Consider the following 18694-nt stretch of genomic DNA (forward strand, 5'->3'; position numbering starts at 1 on the left):
CATGTCTCTATAAATGCAATAAAACAGATATAAAAGTAAAACATTAACCATCACAACACGATGAATAGTGATAATAATAATAATAATATCAAATATTTATTCCTGACATCAGTAAAATAAAACACGCAGCCAAGCACACGACACAGATCTCCTCACCTTAAGTCTCCAAACACAAAGTAAGGGACTTAAATAATTTTACATCCTCACCTTAGATCGTCAAAAAGGAACTAAGGAATTTTAACATCCCGCCCCAAGGACAAATAAACTGTTAGGGGACTTCTTCATCTTAGATCACCAAAGGAGAGATAAGGAATTTTATCCTCAAAATTTTGATCCAGTCATGGCTTGACAAAACACTCACATTCATATAGACATTTACACACAGCTACATTTAGCTAACGAATAAGCTAAAGATTCCTCAAACATACACATACATTTAGTTAATTAACAAGTAAGCTAACCAATCCTCACACATAGACCTAATAAAATATCTAATTATGATAATTTCATATATATATATATATATATATATATATATATAAGCGTATGATAATTTCATCCAAGGGTAAAATTATTAATAGTAACTTCATGATATGTATGTTAGCCTAAAACATTAAATCATTTAAAAGGGGCATCATGAACTCACCTACGTACCAATCAAGTCTATAAATATACAATTATTTAGCTTTATTATACTTTCAAATAGTCAAACGGGTCAACAACTCCCAACAAAATTTGATACAGTTCCATCCCGTAAAACCCGCAACCCATTCCTCTATTAATGTCCTAAGAGGTTCCCAAAAACAATTCTAAGTACCCCAAGACCAGATTTAACCAGTTAACAGCGACATGACATGTTCCCAACTTTAATTCACATTCTACGATTCTAGAACACCGTAGTAGGTTAATTGCGCATCCAACATTCCCCAATACCCATCCTCATTCAAAATCTATCCAATACCCATCCTCAATCAAAATCCTCCAACATCAGCCCCCAATTTATGGTGATATTATCATAGTTCATCAACCACTTCAATTAGGAAGCAACAGGGTTCAAAACAGCACCCATGATTCAAGGATACCGAATTCGCATGTTAAAAACTCGATTGTGTGATCGTCAACCAATTCATCCCGTAAAAATGAAAAGTAATACTACACCCGTCCCATTAAAAGTGTCCACATTTCCTTTTTTGTTTGTTCCGTTACAAATGTCCACTTTTAAAATTTATTAGCCAATTTGCAAGTTTACTCTTAAACACACACAACTAACATTAATAAACAATATTTATGGACCAATTTCCAAATTCATTATTGTCATTTGGTAAGTGAATAATACAATAATTTAATCTACCATAAACTTTGTGTTTTTAAAAGTACTACACTTTGACAGGGACGGAGGGAGTAAAATATAATACATAGCTCCTCATAAGGGTTCATGGCCTGAATTGGCTGTTAATAACACCACATAACACGCGGACTACAAATTCCTTAAACTAAATCTAACCAAACCCTAAAGAGACATTCTAACAAGATTAAACCGACCGGAAACCCCTTATCAAATTCATATGAAAGCCCCTAATACCACTTTATTGCAGTCATCCTACAATCAATTAAAATTATTGTGCAACGAATTACGCAACTTAACCCGATTCATTTCAAATATGCCAAATTCATGCGCTAACTCCATACTGTGATTGCCAACCAATTCAGTCCCAAATCATGAAAAAGTCTTAAAATATAATTATAAGAGTTTAGGAACTGAATTGAGTGTCAATTTGGGCGTACAACACATAAATCATAAAATCCCCCTAATTTAGTTGAACCGAATTCCTAATTTTTTTCAATCTTTGCAATTAACAAATCCAGTCAAATCTAATGACTATGAAATTCAAGCATGACGATATGGACATTCCTTAGGAGCTATCAAAAGAAAAGACCTTAAATCCTGAACTTCACAAGGTTTCCAATCCGTATAGCTGACGGGTTCGTTCGCGTATAAACAACCTATAAATAATGTCACCGAAAAACATCTTTCCTGACAATTTTCCCATGACCCAAAGTCATACCAATCAATAAATAAATGGTTCCACGGAGTCATACCTTCGATAAGGGGTTCTAAACCTAAACACACAACATTCTAAAATTTTGGCGCGAGCAGAAACTTACATTGTCATAACTTGGCCATATGAACTCCGATTCATGGGATACACATATCCACGAACTCGTATCGACATGCCAGACCTTGGAAAATTACTGTCTCTGGCTGTCTCATTCTCCACTGATACCGTAACCCGAAACAGTCTTTTCATTTCGTCGGGTTTTGCGCGTTAACACTCGAGCACCTTGTAACCATAGCAAACGAACTCCATGTTGGGCAAATAAGATCTCAACGCGTTTATTTCACCGAACCCCACCAGAAACACCATATTCCGCCGTGGTAAACTGCCGCCACCTTCGTCGGAAAATCAAACAGTTCACCGGAAAACTGAACAGTCACCCGGAATTTGACCCTTTCATGTTTTGCTCATAACTTGGTCATACGAACTCGAAATTAAGCAAATAAGATATCCACGCGGCCGCGTTTCCGGGCACTACCACCCTGCAATATAACTACCATCTGCCACCTCCGGAATTTCTGCAGGAAACCAAATAGCTTCCGGAAAACCTAAAAAACTTGCTGGATTTAACTTAGTTTAAACCGTTTCACCATCTAGACCCCAAATAACTCTCCTACGGCTTCAAATCACCATAAACCAAGAGCCAAGGATTAGGATCGGTTCTAATCACCAACAATCAACCAACATACGATTTAATGATCTTCCATGTAATTACAACCGGGTCCCCTCAAGTCATTTAAAACATATGTATTGCATTTAAAATAGCATTATGTCATTCTTGATTAAATCTCGTTTAATCCTTCAAAACACGTAGACATTTACGATCAGGGTGTTACAATTGATTCCATTTCCCACGAATCTACGGGTTTTACACATTCCTAGGTTCTAGATTATTAGCCTTTACAAACAACAATGTATTAATTTTGCATGGGAATGTTGATCCACTTATTTCTCATGCAGATCACTAGTCAATCCTTTAGGATTAGATAGCCCACGTGAAACACTTTCATGCATGGAAGCCATGCATACATCATTAATTATCACAAACCTGATCCATATTTGTTTTTTCAATTTGAAAATCTCTTCCTTTTAGAACTTCCACAGTTCCACTAATTTAAGAGGTTTAATTAAATTACTAACTTTTTTAAATAATGTAATGCTTGGGTCACCATCTAATCCCAACGTTAATCCTCATGAAAGAAGAGGTTACCATGGAAGCCACATAACCGCCAATCACCACCGTATGGCTACTATCTTCAACATTACAAATCTTGGAAGTCAATTCATCAGCATACTTTTCATTCAATTCCACCATTTCAGTTGACCCACATGATCACATGTATAGGAACCCGTACAATGGTGCTTGACGCGGTTTCTGTCTTATGCATTTCGCTTTGTAACTTGATATCTTGGATCCTCTGTTAGAGCTGTGTAATCTCTTGTCGTATTTCCATATCCAAACTCGCTTACTGAGTCTTTTGATCTTAAAATCCCGTGGGTCAGTAGCTGCCTATGCCTGCGACTCTACTAGTAGAATACATATCTATAATGTGGGCACGTGAGGTGAAGATACTTTTGTCATTGCCTGCGTTTACGATTCTACGATTGTGCACAGTCATTTGTCAAACCAAGATCTCTTATACCAAATGATGCGGGTACACATTTTAAACGGTAATCAAATACTCATATGATTATTAGTCATAAGCTTGGAACCAAAAGGTTTTAAACATGGTTTACGCTATTAATCAATATCAAAAACTAAAGAGGTAAACAACCATATATCTCTATTTATACTAACAAAGAAAAAGATAAAGCAGAAAACAAATAAGATGAAATAGGAATATGAAATTCGAATAAAAGGATATGTCAGTGATAAGCTGGTAATATATATAACCAACACAATTTATTTATAAAATATATGTTATGAAACAATTTAATCAACCTTCACTATATTTCCTCATAGTTTAAGCACTTAGGAGGTCCATTTCAACCCAAACGTACAACTATAGTATTCACCTAATGGTTGTTGGACTGATGTTGGACACAAAAATTTCATTCGTAAAGCAGGTGTGATATGAACTGTATCACTAATCAAGTAATCATACGAAGTTTTTAAGCTTTATATTTATTTTTTTCCCATTATTGTGTCAATCACAAATATTACATATCCAAATCTTTATTATTTAATCATGTCGATGCATTATTAGACTAAGTTCAAGTATGAACAAAGTTATGATCCAATATATAGAACATCGATATATATATTTAGGATCATTGCATCAACAAACAACCGCCATTGGTTCTAGTGGGTTCCGCCATTTCAAATGATGGCGGAACACAAGATAATCTTTTCACTTCCGTCGTTTCAATTGGCGGAACACGGTATAAAATTCCACCTCACTAGCCAAACTAACATCGTTGGTGAATTGAACTGAAATGGCAAGGAAATGAAACCATGATAGAGGAAATGCTAAAAAGCAAACTTTTTGGGTGGAAATGACAAAAGTGACCAAACTATAGACGGTTTTGACAGTTTACTCTTATAGGAGTAATAAATAATCATGTAATTGTATAACAAAAATTGGATTTTAATAATTCATATCATCACCTATTGTTTGATAATAATCCATGCTTATATTTTAACCAATGATAATCCTAACTTTTACTTTTGTTTCCAAGAGCAATCCAATATCATAATCATCGGAGATGTATACTTGATTTTCACCCCCATTCTCTCGTGAAGAAACGTGGATCGACTCACTGGTAGACGATCTACTTTCCTCGGGTGTAATTATACTATTTCACCGATGGTTTTGTTGGATCTGGGTTCTTCCACCTACAAAATGAACAGCACCGTCAACTTACCCCTCAGAAAGGGACAGAGGGGTCCTCTTTGGGGTAACCCTCCGGTGTGAGAATAAGTATTTGTGGGAGAAGATAATAATATCAGAGTAAGGAAATCTGGAGAGTATTGCTTAATAGCTGAATACTCTGTGTGATTGTGTTACTGGATGTAACTGTCTGATTGAATGTAATTGAATATGATTGAATGTCTCTCCTTGTGGAGTTGATGCTGTATTTATAGTGCTAGGGTTTCCACTGATTGGGCTCAGCCTTGTTGGCCTCCTCCAATTGCTCTGCGCCACGTGTCCTCTGGGACACCTGGTGCTTTCTCATTGGTTATAATCACGTGGTAGCACATGGGTTATGCTGAGTTGTCCGCCTTTCATTTGGCAGCTGTCAACATCAGCATATTCTTATTCCTTAAAAAGATACCTTCTGGAAGGTTGTCTGACGTGCACAATCAAGGTTGCCCTAATCCTGATTTGGATAAGGGCGAGGTTGATTATGTGCATGTATGATATGCGCCTATCCTGAGGATGCGCGAGGTCTTCTCTTTATTCTCACGCGCAGATGTTTCATGCGCAGATGTGATATGCACAAGCATGTGATATGCGCCACGCGCGGATGCGCCACGCGCAGATGTGGTGTGCGTGAGCATATGTGATGCGTGAGCATATGTGATGCCTGAGTATGTGATGCATGAGCATATGTGATGCATGCGCCATGCGCATAGGTTTTGGCTTTGTGCCTTCATAAAGTCTTGATTTCAAGCCTCTTGTCTATATCTTGTGGGTTGACCCGCCTCACTCGGTGTTGAGGCGGGTACATACCTCTTCAAGCCCCCCCCAGTCTAATGTGTGTCTTGTCTCGCGCGAGCGAGGTAAGATAGATGTTAGACTAAATAGTTTGCTCTTTTAGTAGGGGTTTTGTCTTTTTCTTCTTATTATTCATCGTTGCGCGAAATTCTATCCTTTTAGTTGAAAACGAATCGTCCCTGTACGTGGTTGGTTGTTGCTGACATGCGTCAGTGATGGAGACGTGTCAGACCTTTCGTGTGCTCGAGGTGCTACAGTTGCCTTTCGTGTCCCCTCAAATAGTGTCAGGGACACGTGTCGCGCTCGCGTTGGTCTGTTGGTGCGAGTGGTGGCGCGTGAACTCTGGCAGCAGCTGTACAGTTTCTTTTCGTGTCCCCTCACACAGTGTCATGTACACGTGTCGCGCTCCCGTTGGCTTACACCTGCGAGTGGGGGCGCGTGAAGTCCGATCAGCACCAATTCTTCTCTCTCCTGGGCCTATAAAAGCCAGCCCTTTGAGTTTTTTATCCTTCATCTTCTTGTTTATTATTCAGAGCTCTTTTCTTTCTTTCCTTGTCTTCTGATTACCTTTGTTCTGCTTCCAGGTCTCTGTTCTTCAGATCATCCTTTGTTCGTTGTCACAGTTGTATGTCTGATAGCTCAGACAACACAATCTCCCCCATCCATTGCCGTAGAAAATCGTTAGTAATGTCTACATTGAAGAAGACCGGCAAGGGGAAGAAGGCTGCTGAGGGCTCATCGGAGGAGGTAGGGAGGACCAAGGCCGTGAAGAGGTGGAATGAAATCCCCTGCAAACTGAGGCAGGCTGATCTTGACAGCCTTATCGCCTCTCAGGGTTTTCTCCCTGTGTTTGGCTGCATGTTGCCTGGGGCCGGGCAAACGGCGGCGGACCCGCCCACCGGCTATATATCCCTTTATAGCCATTTTTTCACCCACTGCAACCTTCGTCTCCCGATGACAAGGTTTGTGGGTGCACTGCTTAAGTTTTATGGGATTCATATATCCCAAGTCCATCCGTTTGGACTTGTGCGCATGACTCACTTTGAGTTCATGTGCAAATCCCAGCGCGAGGAGCCCACCCCTCGGCGCTTTCAGTTTTTTTATAAGCCCAAGTCCCACGGATGGCGCCAATGAAGAAACGTGGATCGACTCACTGGTAGACGATCTACTTTCCTCGGGTGTGATTATACTATTTCACCGATGGTTTTGTTGGATCTGGGTTCTTCCACCTACAAAATGAACAGCACCGTCAACTTACCCCTCAGAAAGGGACAGAGGGGTCCTCTTTGGGGTAACCCTCCGGTGTGAGAATAAGTATTTGTGGGAGAAGATAATAATATCAGAGTAAGGAAATCTGGAGAGTATTGCTTAATAGCTGAATACTCTGTGTGATTGTGTTACTGGATGTAACTGTCTGATTGAATGTAATTGAATATGATTGAATGTCTCTCCTTGTGGAGTTGATGCTGTATTTATAGTGCTAGGGTTTCCACTGATTGGGCTCAGCCTTGTTGGCCTCCTCCAATTGCTCTGCGCCACGTGTCCTCTGGGACACCTGGTGCTTTCTCATTGGTTATAATCACGTGGTAGCACATGGGTTATGCTGAGTTGTCCGCCTTTCATTTGGCAGCTGTCAACATCAGCATATTCTTATTCCTTAAAAAGATACCTTCTGGAAGGTTGTCTGACGTGCACAATCAAGGTTGCCCTAATCCTGATTTGGATAAGGGCGAGGTTGATTATGTGCATGTATGATATGCGCCTATCCTGAGGATGCGCGAGGTCTTCTCTTTATTCTCACGCGCAGATGTTTCATGCGCAGATGTGATATGCACAAGCATGTGATATGCGCCACGCGCGGATGCGCCACGCGCAGATGTGGTGTGCGTGAGCATATGTGATGCGTGAGCATATGTGATGCCTGAGCATGTGATGCATGAGCATATGTGATGCATGCGCCATGCGCATAGGTTTTGGCTTTGTGCCTTCATAAAGTCTTGATTTCAAGCCTCTTGTCTATATCTTGTGGGTTGACCCGCCTCACTCGGTGTTGAGGCGGGTACATACCTCTTCATCTCGCAATAATGATTATAAGCGAAATAGAGAAACGTCATAGCGAAATCGAGTATAAATTAAACGTAAATTGAATGTAAAATATATAATGATTATGCTACCGGTTTAATTTTGGCAAACAAAAGTAAGTAAGGATTATCACTAATTAAAATGTAGGTATTAGTTATTATCAACCAATAGATAATAGTTTGGATTATTATCACACATGCTTTAGTGTCAAAAGTTGATTAAAACTTTGGAATAATATTGATGTTTTTGACTTTCAGAAACTTAATTCTCACATCCTCAACAACATGTCAAACGTAGTGCAAGAGATACTTAACAATCATTTATTCTAATAAGAGTTGGTACAATACCATTATTCTCAAATACATATAGGCAACATATGACCATTAAATCATAACCTATGTAGTATTTTTGTTATTCAAGACAGCAGACGATACTGGGTATGATTGTTGTTGTTTGTTGCAAGACTGCTGACGATAACGTTAATTAGTCAGTGCAACAACGGTACAAGAAAAACTTCTCCATCGGCTTCCCACATTCGGCACAACCCACTTTCTCTGGCACACTCCCAGTGGTTCCCAGCAAGATTAAACGGTTGCAGTGATGTGGCGACTTCTTAGCTTCAAGTTGGTCGTTTAACGCGTCGGTAAAACCCTTGTTTAGTGCATATGTCTGCCAGTCCTCAAAACTTTCAATAGTTTCTAAAAGTGTATCCTCATTGACTTTTTTAATCCATTTCAACCCTTGACTTATCACAGCCCAACCCTTACCACTTCCATCATAAGTAAGCATCACATTGATATCCCTTAAAAACCGAGTCTTCATCGAAAGGTTTCCCATCTTGTAACTTCGAGTGCAACATGCTCTCGAGTCGAACCCAAAAGGACTTTATTAGGGCCAAGCTGGGTAGCACGTTGCTAAGTTCCTCGTCCTCAATGATCTCGATGGCTTTTTTCACTTTCTCCCTTGGGTTGCTTTTCCCGACGTATAACATCTTGAGCTTGATTTCAATCCGATCAACCACATTTTTAAAAGCCCTTGTAAACTTCCGTATCCACTCGGTATCCTCACCACCATACAAACAAATGTATTTCCCTTCAGCAACCTGTCACATATTATATTTGTCTTAAATTAAAAAGAAATAAAAAATGAGACTGTTGGGTTTAATGTGGAGGCTTAAAGTGGGCTCACGTTAGAAGACATCTTTAGTGACAGAATAATTTAATTGAAGACTAATGACATGACTGACCCATTTTATTTTAATTATATCCCGTTAATAGTTTTATTGGGGATTAAGTTGTGAACCCTAATATTTTCTCTATTTATATCGTAATACTTGTACATGTTAATAATAAAAAGGTATCCTTCTTGCAGCCTCTGAACCACGTAAATCTCGCGTGTTCATCTTCGTTTATTATTTTTCTTGCAAATTATTTGTGTTTGCGTGTGTTTTGCAATACCTGGATCCCTAATGGAGACATATAAAAATGAAAATGCGGGTTTATTAAAATAAACGGAACATACCCATTTGGAAACCTTTGGCTCTACGGGTTCCACGAGTAACTCGATCTTCCAAGTTTGATCGCGCCAGAGGGTTTCTTCCCTCTCTCTAGTGAACGGGAACCCCTCGCTTCCCCAAATCCACACCATATGTTGCGTATTGGTGTTGACAATCTTCCCTTGAGTATCCATCACCACGAGCAACGGTTTTTGGTTAAAGCGCCACACATCCTTAATATACTTGATTACTGCTGGATTAAGCAAAGATGGGTGAAACAATGAAAACCATGGCATCTTGTTTCTTAGTTCCTCAAATTTGCTTTGGTTCTGGTCGGTCCACAGTGTTGTCGAATAATTGGACACCACTGGGAGCCAAACCACCTCGTATTGGCTCCCAGGTCTTGTCGGGTCGTTCCTTGAGTCCCTATACCTCTGCTCAAGAACTGCTAGCTCTTCCGAGGGTAAGTCAAGGTCGGATATGAATATCAACACCGTCTTCTTTTTAAATACGTCGATGCTAACCTGATTATGCACATTATACTTTTGCATGTCAATATATATATTTTTTAATTATGATAACTATTAGAAACAAAAAATGTAACATCTTCTTTTTAAAAATGTAACACACTTCGTCTCTAGCTTCTTGCTAGTCGTATATTGCTCAGTAAAAATGATTTTCTTTAACAAGTTTTGTACACTTTTGAGTCGTTTACATTAAAATACCATGTAACGTGTCAAAAGAACAAAACACGGTTTTTTAATAATAAAATTAAATAAAAAGTTATACGCATTAACAAAATGGATGTCATTGAAAGATGATCACGCACCCGATCTTTTGTAGAACTATCGTACAATGGTGGTTGGCCATCCTGCCATGTAAATATTAGTCCGAGCACCTTGCTGTTATCGAGTTGTGGAGTGCTCAGGCTGTCAAGAAAATTTTGATATACTTCCTCTTGCTTCTTCTCATCTGTTTATTATTAAAGTTTTGAATTAATGATTATTAATTTAATGCATACAATTAACCACATTGATTAAGTGACATATGTATCATTATTAGTCTTACCAATATGCTTATAGCAAAGATCCAATTGACGTTTGAGGTGATCATAAATATTGCTGATCTTATGAGTTAAAGTCGATAGTTCCCAAGCTTCCTCAGTCGTTGAGACGTACCTATAGTTAAATAAATGGGTTAAACGAGACAACAAGTTAAACATCAACAAACATATAGTTAAAGCTTATAATATCAGAAATAATTTGATATATAGGGAAATTATCTTATATTAGATTGCTTATATAGTTTTTGTACCATACATGATACATTATTATTATTATTATTATTATTATTATTATTATTATTATTATTATCATCATCATACTCAGTATATCCCACCAATAGCAAAACTATGGTATGGTCTGAGGAGGTAAGATGTAGACAACTTTACCTCTAACCTTTAGGAATAGAGAGGTTGCTTCCATCATTATTATTATTATTATTATTATTATTATTATTATTATTATTATTATTATTATTACTACTACTACGAATTCATCAAAGAGTGTTGGTAACATACCTTGATCCAATTCCGACGAGGCTCATGAGTATGGATGCACTAGTCACAATGCTACGAATGATCCAATAAACCGCAGTTGGAATAACAGTAGTGGCCGTTACTAGTTCTGGTGTATCGGGCGTAATATACTTTTCTGGTAACTCCTTAAATTGTATGATAATTTGAGTGAGGTCAAGAATGGCATTGACGAGGCTAGTGACATCGTTAAACCTTGGTTTGAGAAATTCACCACGCTCTAGTACATCAGGTAAGTGCTTGAGTTGAGCCAATGATTCGGCTAGTGGGTTGGAAGCACGAAGCTGAGTCACTAACCAAAACTCGCCGTAGCTCACCGCAAATGCTGCTAATGTAACAATAGCCTTTGCATCCCAACTGTAGCTGGAAAGCGATTTAAAAATCGCGGTGGTAGTTGCATGTGTATCGCCCCCTCCGGTACACTTGCAAGAAATCTACAAAACGTTAAATAATATCATTTATCTCGTAAAAAAATATATGAATATTGGATTTTAATAATCACAACTGTGACCCACTAGCCTCAAAGACTCAGCTTAGTTAAGTATTACCTCACATCCAACTTTATTAACTGTGAGCGCTATACTTTCAAGCATCTCATTAACGTCGTTGACATAGACGTAAGGCACAAACGACGGCTTTCCATCTTTTTCCACTTGAGGACCCTATAATTAACAACGAGTGGTTAAAAAACGTTAATACTAAAATGATCTAGTTAACATACATGATGACTTACATATGGATATGCCCTATGCATTATGTCCTTGATGAATCCAAGAAGTGGTGTGACATCAATAGTTGTTCCATCGAAAGAGTGGGTTGCGAGTATGTTTTTCATGATAACATTGTCGTCTGAGGCCGAAAAAATGTATTGGTCACCTGCCGCGCGTAGAGCCTTAAGGGAAGCCATTAAAGAAAATTGTTTAGTGTTTAGAACAATGGACTTTTGAGTTGTGACATAAACTATTGGAAGGTATTATATATAAGCAACATTTTGGGAATAAAGTTGGAATAATAGTGTGCCTTACCTGTGCACTTAATTCATGCCATCTTTCCTGTTAATTTGTCGAGTCATCCTCTATACATTTCCCCCCTTTTCCATAACTTATTCAAGATTATTGCTTATTATTTTATTATTATTATTATTATTATTATTATTATTATTAATCTTCGGTTTCAAACTATTACCTTAAGTAATATAACATAATGTATAAATGTTAATAAGCATAAATTTAATGAAATATTGTTTCATAAATCATAACCATATGCAATATATAGCATGCACTTTCAAATGTGCAAACCAGGCGTAGTGGCTCGTTGTGGAGTCCACAACTAGCCTCAAAACATGATGAACACCGCACCCGCCCTCGTTTTGGCCGGGTTCGTTGTGTACACAATGAAGGTGTTGAGGGGGGGGGGTGTTTCTCCAATCATTTTTATCGATTTTTAGTTTATTTTTATTTTTTTGCTAAAACAAGCAAGGTAATGGTTACATCGAAACTATAAAAAAATAAGGGGGTTATGCGGCATTTTACCACTACGCCACTTTTTGCAAAACTAGTCATTGCTGACTAGGATGTCACGTGTCTAAAAACGTCCGGTTGTGCTTAGTTACTACAAAGCGTGGTCTTATAAAGATTTTTGTTCTTCTCCGATACTATAAGACTTTTCCGGTACTATAAAACTTCTTCGATACTATCCATAACTTTATATTTGAAGGAGTGTTATAAAACTCGCTAGACGTTAGCCGGACAATGAGGGTAGGGACTAGCGAGTAATCGAGATTATTGGATTGGAATGTATATAAAAACTTTCAAATATACATAAATATACCAGATGTTATATATAATTGATCGAATAACAATTAATTGGCGGGTATCAACTAGCGATTAATCAACATCTAGGCTGGATTTTTATAACCATGCTTCAAAGTCATTTGAATGTTTCAACATTTTTAAAGGCTTGTATTACTCGTAAATAAAGTGTGTTTATCAACTTATTAGAATCATGGGCTGCTTTAGTATCAAACAATCATTTATTCAAATACAAGCATCACAAATACAAATCATTCATACAAATTGAAGTATCACAAATACAAATGGGCAACATATGGTAATTAAATCATAACATATGTAATATGTTCATAATCTATATAACATTTTGTTCTTTAATCAGTCAGTGCAACATCGGTACAAGAAAAACCTCTCCATCGACCGTCCACATTCAGCGCAAACCACTCTCTCGGGCACACTCCCAGTGTTTCCTGGCAAGATCAAACGGTTACAATGATGTGGTGGTTGGTTCGCCTCAAGATGGTCGTTTAAAGCGGGCAAGAAACCTCGTTCTTGTGCCTCATTTTGCCACTCACCATATTTGGTCAAACTTGTTAAAACCGTATCGCCATTGGCTTGTCTCATCCAGTCATCGGACCCACGACATATCACGGCCCAACCTTGGTCATTTCCGTCATAAGTAAGCATCACATTAATCTCTCTTAAAATCGGGTCTTCATCGAATGATTTCCCGTGTTGTAACTTTGAGTGCAACATGCTCTCTAGTCGAACCCAAAAGAACCATATCAGGGTTATGTCGGGTAGCACGTGGCTAAGATTCTCGGCACGAACGATATCGTTGTTTTTTCTTACTTTTTCTCTCTGGTTGCTTTTTCCTACGTATAACATCTCGAACTGGATTCCAGCCCTACGAGCCACAGTTTGTCCGGTGGTTGTAAACCTTCGTATCCACTCTATATCCTCCCCGCCGTACAAACAAATGTACTTTCCGTCAGCAATCTATCACAAAATAAAATTGTACTTTACTTTAGTATGGGGTAGTTACAAAACGCTGTTCAAAAGACTTATAAAACGAAATGTAGGTTAGTTAAGCATACCCAGTTGAAAATCATAGGCTCTATGGAATCGGCTAGCAACTCGATCCTCCATGTTTCCTCATGCCAGAGTGACTCTTCCCTCAGGCTAGTGAATGGGAAAGCGACGCTTCCCCAAATCCACATCATATGTAACGCGTTGGTGTTGACGATCCTCCCCTGAGGATCCATCACCACAAGCAACGGTTTATGGTTAAAATGCCACACCTCCTTGATGTACTTGATCACTGCTGGATCAAGTAACGAGGGGTGAAACACCGAATACCATGGCATTATGTTTCTTAACCCCTCAAATTTCATTTGATTCTCTTCGGTCCATGGTGTTGTCGTATGATTGGGCACCACTGGGAGCCAGACCACCTCGTATTGACTCTCAGCCTTTGTTGGGCTTTGCTTTGCCTCCCTATACATTTGGTCAAGAACCGATAGCTCTTCCGGGGGTAAGTCAAGGTCGGATATGAGTAGCAACACGATCTTCTTCTTCAATATGTCGATGCTAACCTAATTATGCACATGATACTTTAGTATGCCAAGATAGCTATTATGGTAAATACTATACATTTAACTTATTTTGGTCATTATGTGGACTTTCGTCTCGTTTAGGCATTCGTTTAAGTATATTTTTTTTGAACAACTATTTTTTTCCACCTTTAACCAGTCAAAACTCCAAAGGGCCAAAGACCCTCTTCTATAAACAAGATATAAGGTTTTATGTAATCAATACGATTGAACAATGATCACTCACTCGATTTCTTGTCGTGCTTTCGTATAATGGTAGTTGATCATCCTTTAAGTAAATCAAATGCTTGAGCGGCTTCGTGTTATCAAGATGTGGAGTGTCCATGACATGAAGAATAGTTAGGTATGCTTCAATATGCTTCTTCTCATCTAGTTATAATAAAAGTTTTGAATTAATGATTATTTGATGCATACATCTACATTGATTAAATTTGACATTCTTGATCTTACTAATATGGTGATTGCAAAGATCCAACTAATGCTTTAGGTGATCATGAATATTGCTGATCTTATGAGCCAAACTCGATAGTTCCCAAGCTTCTGTGGTCATCGTCGCATGCCTATGTTAAAAGAACTTGTTATATGCATCAAGCGGTTGTAATAACACAAGTTAATATGTGTTACATACTTATAATTTCCTTATTAAGTTAATTATATATATGTTATAACCATACATGATACATTATTATTGGTACTAGGGATGTAAACGACCCGAACGAAGCCTTGTTTGTGTTCGTTCATTAAGCTTTCACGAACACTAACCGAACAAGATTTCTTGTTCGAATTCGTTCGTTAACCATTTGAACTTGTTCACGAATGCTACCGAAAAATATTTCTTGTCCGTGTACACTTATTAAGAAAATGTATTTGTTCGTTTTCGTTCGTTAAGTTTATAAAGGAACACATACAAACAAAAATTAACATAAATGAGGTCTATTATAATTGTTAAAATAATAAAAAATAATTAAAATCAAGAAAATATAAAGAGTTTGGATAAATAAAAAAATATTAAAAGAAATTTAATGAACAAAATAAACAAACGAACCTGAACAAACGAAGACAAATGAACGAACGAGACATTTGTTCATGTTCGTTTATTTAACTTGTAGAATGAAATTTCTTGTTCATGTTAGTTCATTTATTAAACAAACAAACATAAACGAACTTCCCGCAGAACAGTTCACGAAATATTCGTTGAACATTCGGTTCGTTTACAACCCTAATTAGTACAATACAAATTTGCATGTTTTAACAAATGCCTATTTTATTCGGTACCTATTTTGACATGTTATCAAACTCTTTAAATCTTCAATTCTACCACCTTTACTAATGGGACAACAATTTGTGTTGTGTAGTTATTGATAACAACACATTAACACATAAAGAAACAAGGTAAAAAGATAACATACTCGTGTCCCATTCCGATGAGGTTAATGAGTACGACGCACAAGACACGATGCTTCTAATGATCCAATAAACCGCAATGGGTATGTGAGTGGTGGCCGCCACTAGTTCTGGAGTATCGGGGCTAATATGTTGTTCAGGTAACTCCTTAAATCTAACGATACAATGGGCGACGTCAAGCATGGCCTTAATGAGGCTAGAGACCGCGTTAAACCTTGGTTTAAGAGATTCACCACGCTCTAGCACGTCAGGTAGTTGTTTGAGGTGAGCCAATGATTTGGCAAGTGGGTTGGCATTGTGAAGCTGAGCCACCAACCAAAACTCGCCATAATTCACCGCAAAAGCTGCTAAACCAATAACAGCTTTTGCGTCCCACCCGTAGTTGGAAAGCATGTTAAAAATCCATGTGGTAGTTGTATGTGCATCTCCCCCTCCAATACACTTGCAAGAGATCTGTGATTTGTTTTAAACGTTAAATTAAACGGGGTTAAACCCGAAAGTTTTATACGAGAATACAACATGAACCTAAAAATCGTGTCACAAAGATGAATCCAAATACGTCACGTGTGTTTGTGGGTTGACATGAACATTACTTATTTCACCCAATTTAGGTTTCTCATATTAATACTTTGAAATTCTAAATTTACGTATAATTTGATTGTTTAAGCAACTATGTTGAAAGCATGCCAATTGTTTTTAAACTAATTAATTTCAGGATAAAATACTCAAATAGTTTAAGTTATTACATAATACACATACAAAACAAAAGACAAAAAAAAGGGTTAGATGGGCCAATCCAAATATGTCACGTGTATTTGTGGGTTGACACGAAGATTACCTATTTCACCCAATTTTAGTCTCTCATGTTAATACTTTAAAATTCTAAATTGACATATTTTTTTAAGGAACTATGTTTAAAGCATGCTAGTTGTTTTTAAACTAATAAATTTCGAGACAAAATACTCAAATAGTTTAAGTTATGACATAATACACATACAAAAACAAAGATAAAAAATGGGTTAATTGGGTCAAACCCATGAAGTTGTCAGTTTGACCCGAAAATGACCCATTTTGCTAAACATGTTTGTGAGTTCGACTAGAAAATGACCCGAACCTGTTAAAGACTAAATCCAAACCCACAAATTTCATGTTTGATTCGTGTCATGTCAGAATTTCACATCTCTACATTAAATAAAACTAATGATCTCATAAAATATTCACTCAAGACCCAAACTTAAACTTTACCTCGCATGAAACCTTATTGATTGTGAGTGCCATAACTTCGAGCATCTCATTGACATCGTTATACATCACATTCTCCACTATCGCGTCTATTCCCGCTTGAGTACCCTACAATCAATAATCATAAACCAAAATTTAGTATTTGACAACTAGTTTATCACTATCGCATCTCATTGCCCCGCTTGTCTTATATCTTGATATAAACATTATATTTTATTATGAAAATATTAGAAACCAGAAAAAGTTTTTATTTACTTTTATAAAAAAATTTATGTACTAAATGATCTAACATACACGATGACTGGCGTCAGGATGGGCCCTATTCATGATGTCCTCGATGATTTGAAGAAGTGGTACAACATCAATAAAGGTTCCATCGGGAGAGTGGGGTAGCGAGTATGGTTTTCATCATGGCATTGTCGTCAGCTGACGAAAACATGTGTCTGTCGCCTCTCGGACGCCGAGCCCTGGTTGTAGCCATTGAAGAGAATGTTTAAGTTTTTAGAACAATATAATTTTGAGTTGTGACTTGTGACAAGAGTTAGAAGATGTTATATAAAAAAACATTTTATGGAACAATGAGGGAATGAATCTTGTACCTTGCTTGTACACATTGATACAATCTTCCTTTTGAATCTCTTGAACCATCATCTTTACTTTCCTCCTTTTTTCATAATTTATTCAAGTTTATTTCTTCTTCTTTTAGCTATTACTATATTAAATTAATAGACATTGTACTTTTAAATAGTGGGGGTTTGAATTTGGGAATGCAAACGAGCCAAGCTACTTGACATGATCCGAGTTTTTTTTTAGCTTGAGCCAAGCCTGAGTTTCAAATAAGGCTCTTCGAGCCTGAACTCGAGGAATAAGAGGCTCGTTCAGGTTCGCCGAGCTTTGTGTGTTTTTAAATTTGACCTCTTTTGTACTTCTATGTATTAAGTTAACACTTCACATCCGACCTCGAGCCGAGATTAGTCCCGTTTAAAGTCTTTTTTGTAATAATAATAATAATATGCATATGCGTATGTATATGTATATGTATATGTATATGTATATGTATATGTATATGTATATGTATATGTATATGTATATGTATATGTATATGTATAAAAATGATATGTTATAAACGAGTCGAGCCCAAATCAAACCCAAGCTTGAGAAAAAACTTGCGAGCCAAGCTCGAGCCTTAGTAAGTTAAAATGAGCCAAGCTCGGGCTCCAGCCCAGTTTACACCCATGGGTTTGATTATTATTTTAATGGCTGTACGTGTTTCTTGCTTGCATGCTTTTTTCCTTTTATTCTTTCACCTTTACTTGTTGTGGTTAGTCTATTTAACAAATATACCAAAAGTGGTACTTCACTCATTCTCTAAACTTTAAGGTGTTTAGTGGGCCCATCTTATCTATCATCCATGCCAAGAACGGAATACAATGAAAAATAAGATGTTACTAAAATTGGATAAACTATTTTCAACTTGGTTAACTTCAAATCTGGCATTCTTGTCATAAGATCGAGTGTAATGGTTTAACACCTCCCCCCCCCCCACCCACACCTCTGCCTTAGCATATTGGGGGCGCCAAACACCATTTTGCAGTGGGTTTAAGAGCGCCAAACACCATTTTGGTGTGTGAATTTAAATTTTCGGCTAATGCAGAAGAAAAAAGACGTGTTATGGGGCGCCGACTCATAATAGATAGT

General features: G+C 37.6%; 2 pseudogenes across 2 annotated transcripts; both read right to left on the minus strand.

The window, feature by feature from the left end:
• Positions 1-8087: 8087 nt before the first annotated feature.
• LOC143615933 (protein SIEVE ELEMENT OCCLUSION B-like) lies at positions 8088-11991 on the minus strand (annotated as a pseudogene). Its single transcript, XR_013150568.1, has 7 exons — positions 11681-11991; positions 11496-11609; positions 10933-11381; positions 10422-10531; positions 10183-10325; positions 9380-9877; positions 8088-8960 (listed from the first exon to the last, which is right to left on the minus strand). The product of XR_013150568.1 is annotated as a protein SIEVE ELEMENT OCCLUSION B-like (transcript).
• A 1030-nt stretch (positions 11992-13021) lies between these two features.
• Positions 13022-17699, minus strand: LOC143615929 (protein SIEVE ELEMENT OCCLUSION B-like; annotated as a pseudogene). The gene is made up of 7 exons (XR_013150566.1): positions 17291-17699; positions 17000-17104; positions 15760-16207; positions 14801-14910; positions 14577-14719; positions 13835-14332; positions 13022-13736 (listed from the first exon to the last, which is right to left on the minus strand). The product of XR_013150566.1 is annotated as a protein SIEVE ELEMENT OCCLUSION B-like (transcript).
• Between the last annotated feature and the right edge of the window lie 995 nt (positions 17700-18694).

This window comes from Bidens hawaiensis, unplaced genomic scaffold (assembly GCF_021521415.1).
Source record: "Bidens hawaiensis isolate Kalapana, Puna unplaced genomic scaffold, B.hawaiensis_p1.1 tig00044850_1, whole genome shotgun sequence".
Taxonomy (NCBI): Eukaryota; Viridiplantae; Streptophyta; class Magnoliopsida; order Asterales; family Asteraceae; genus Bidens; species Bidens hawaiensis.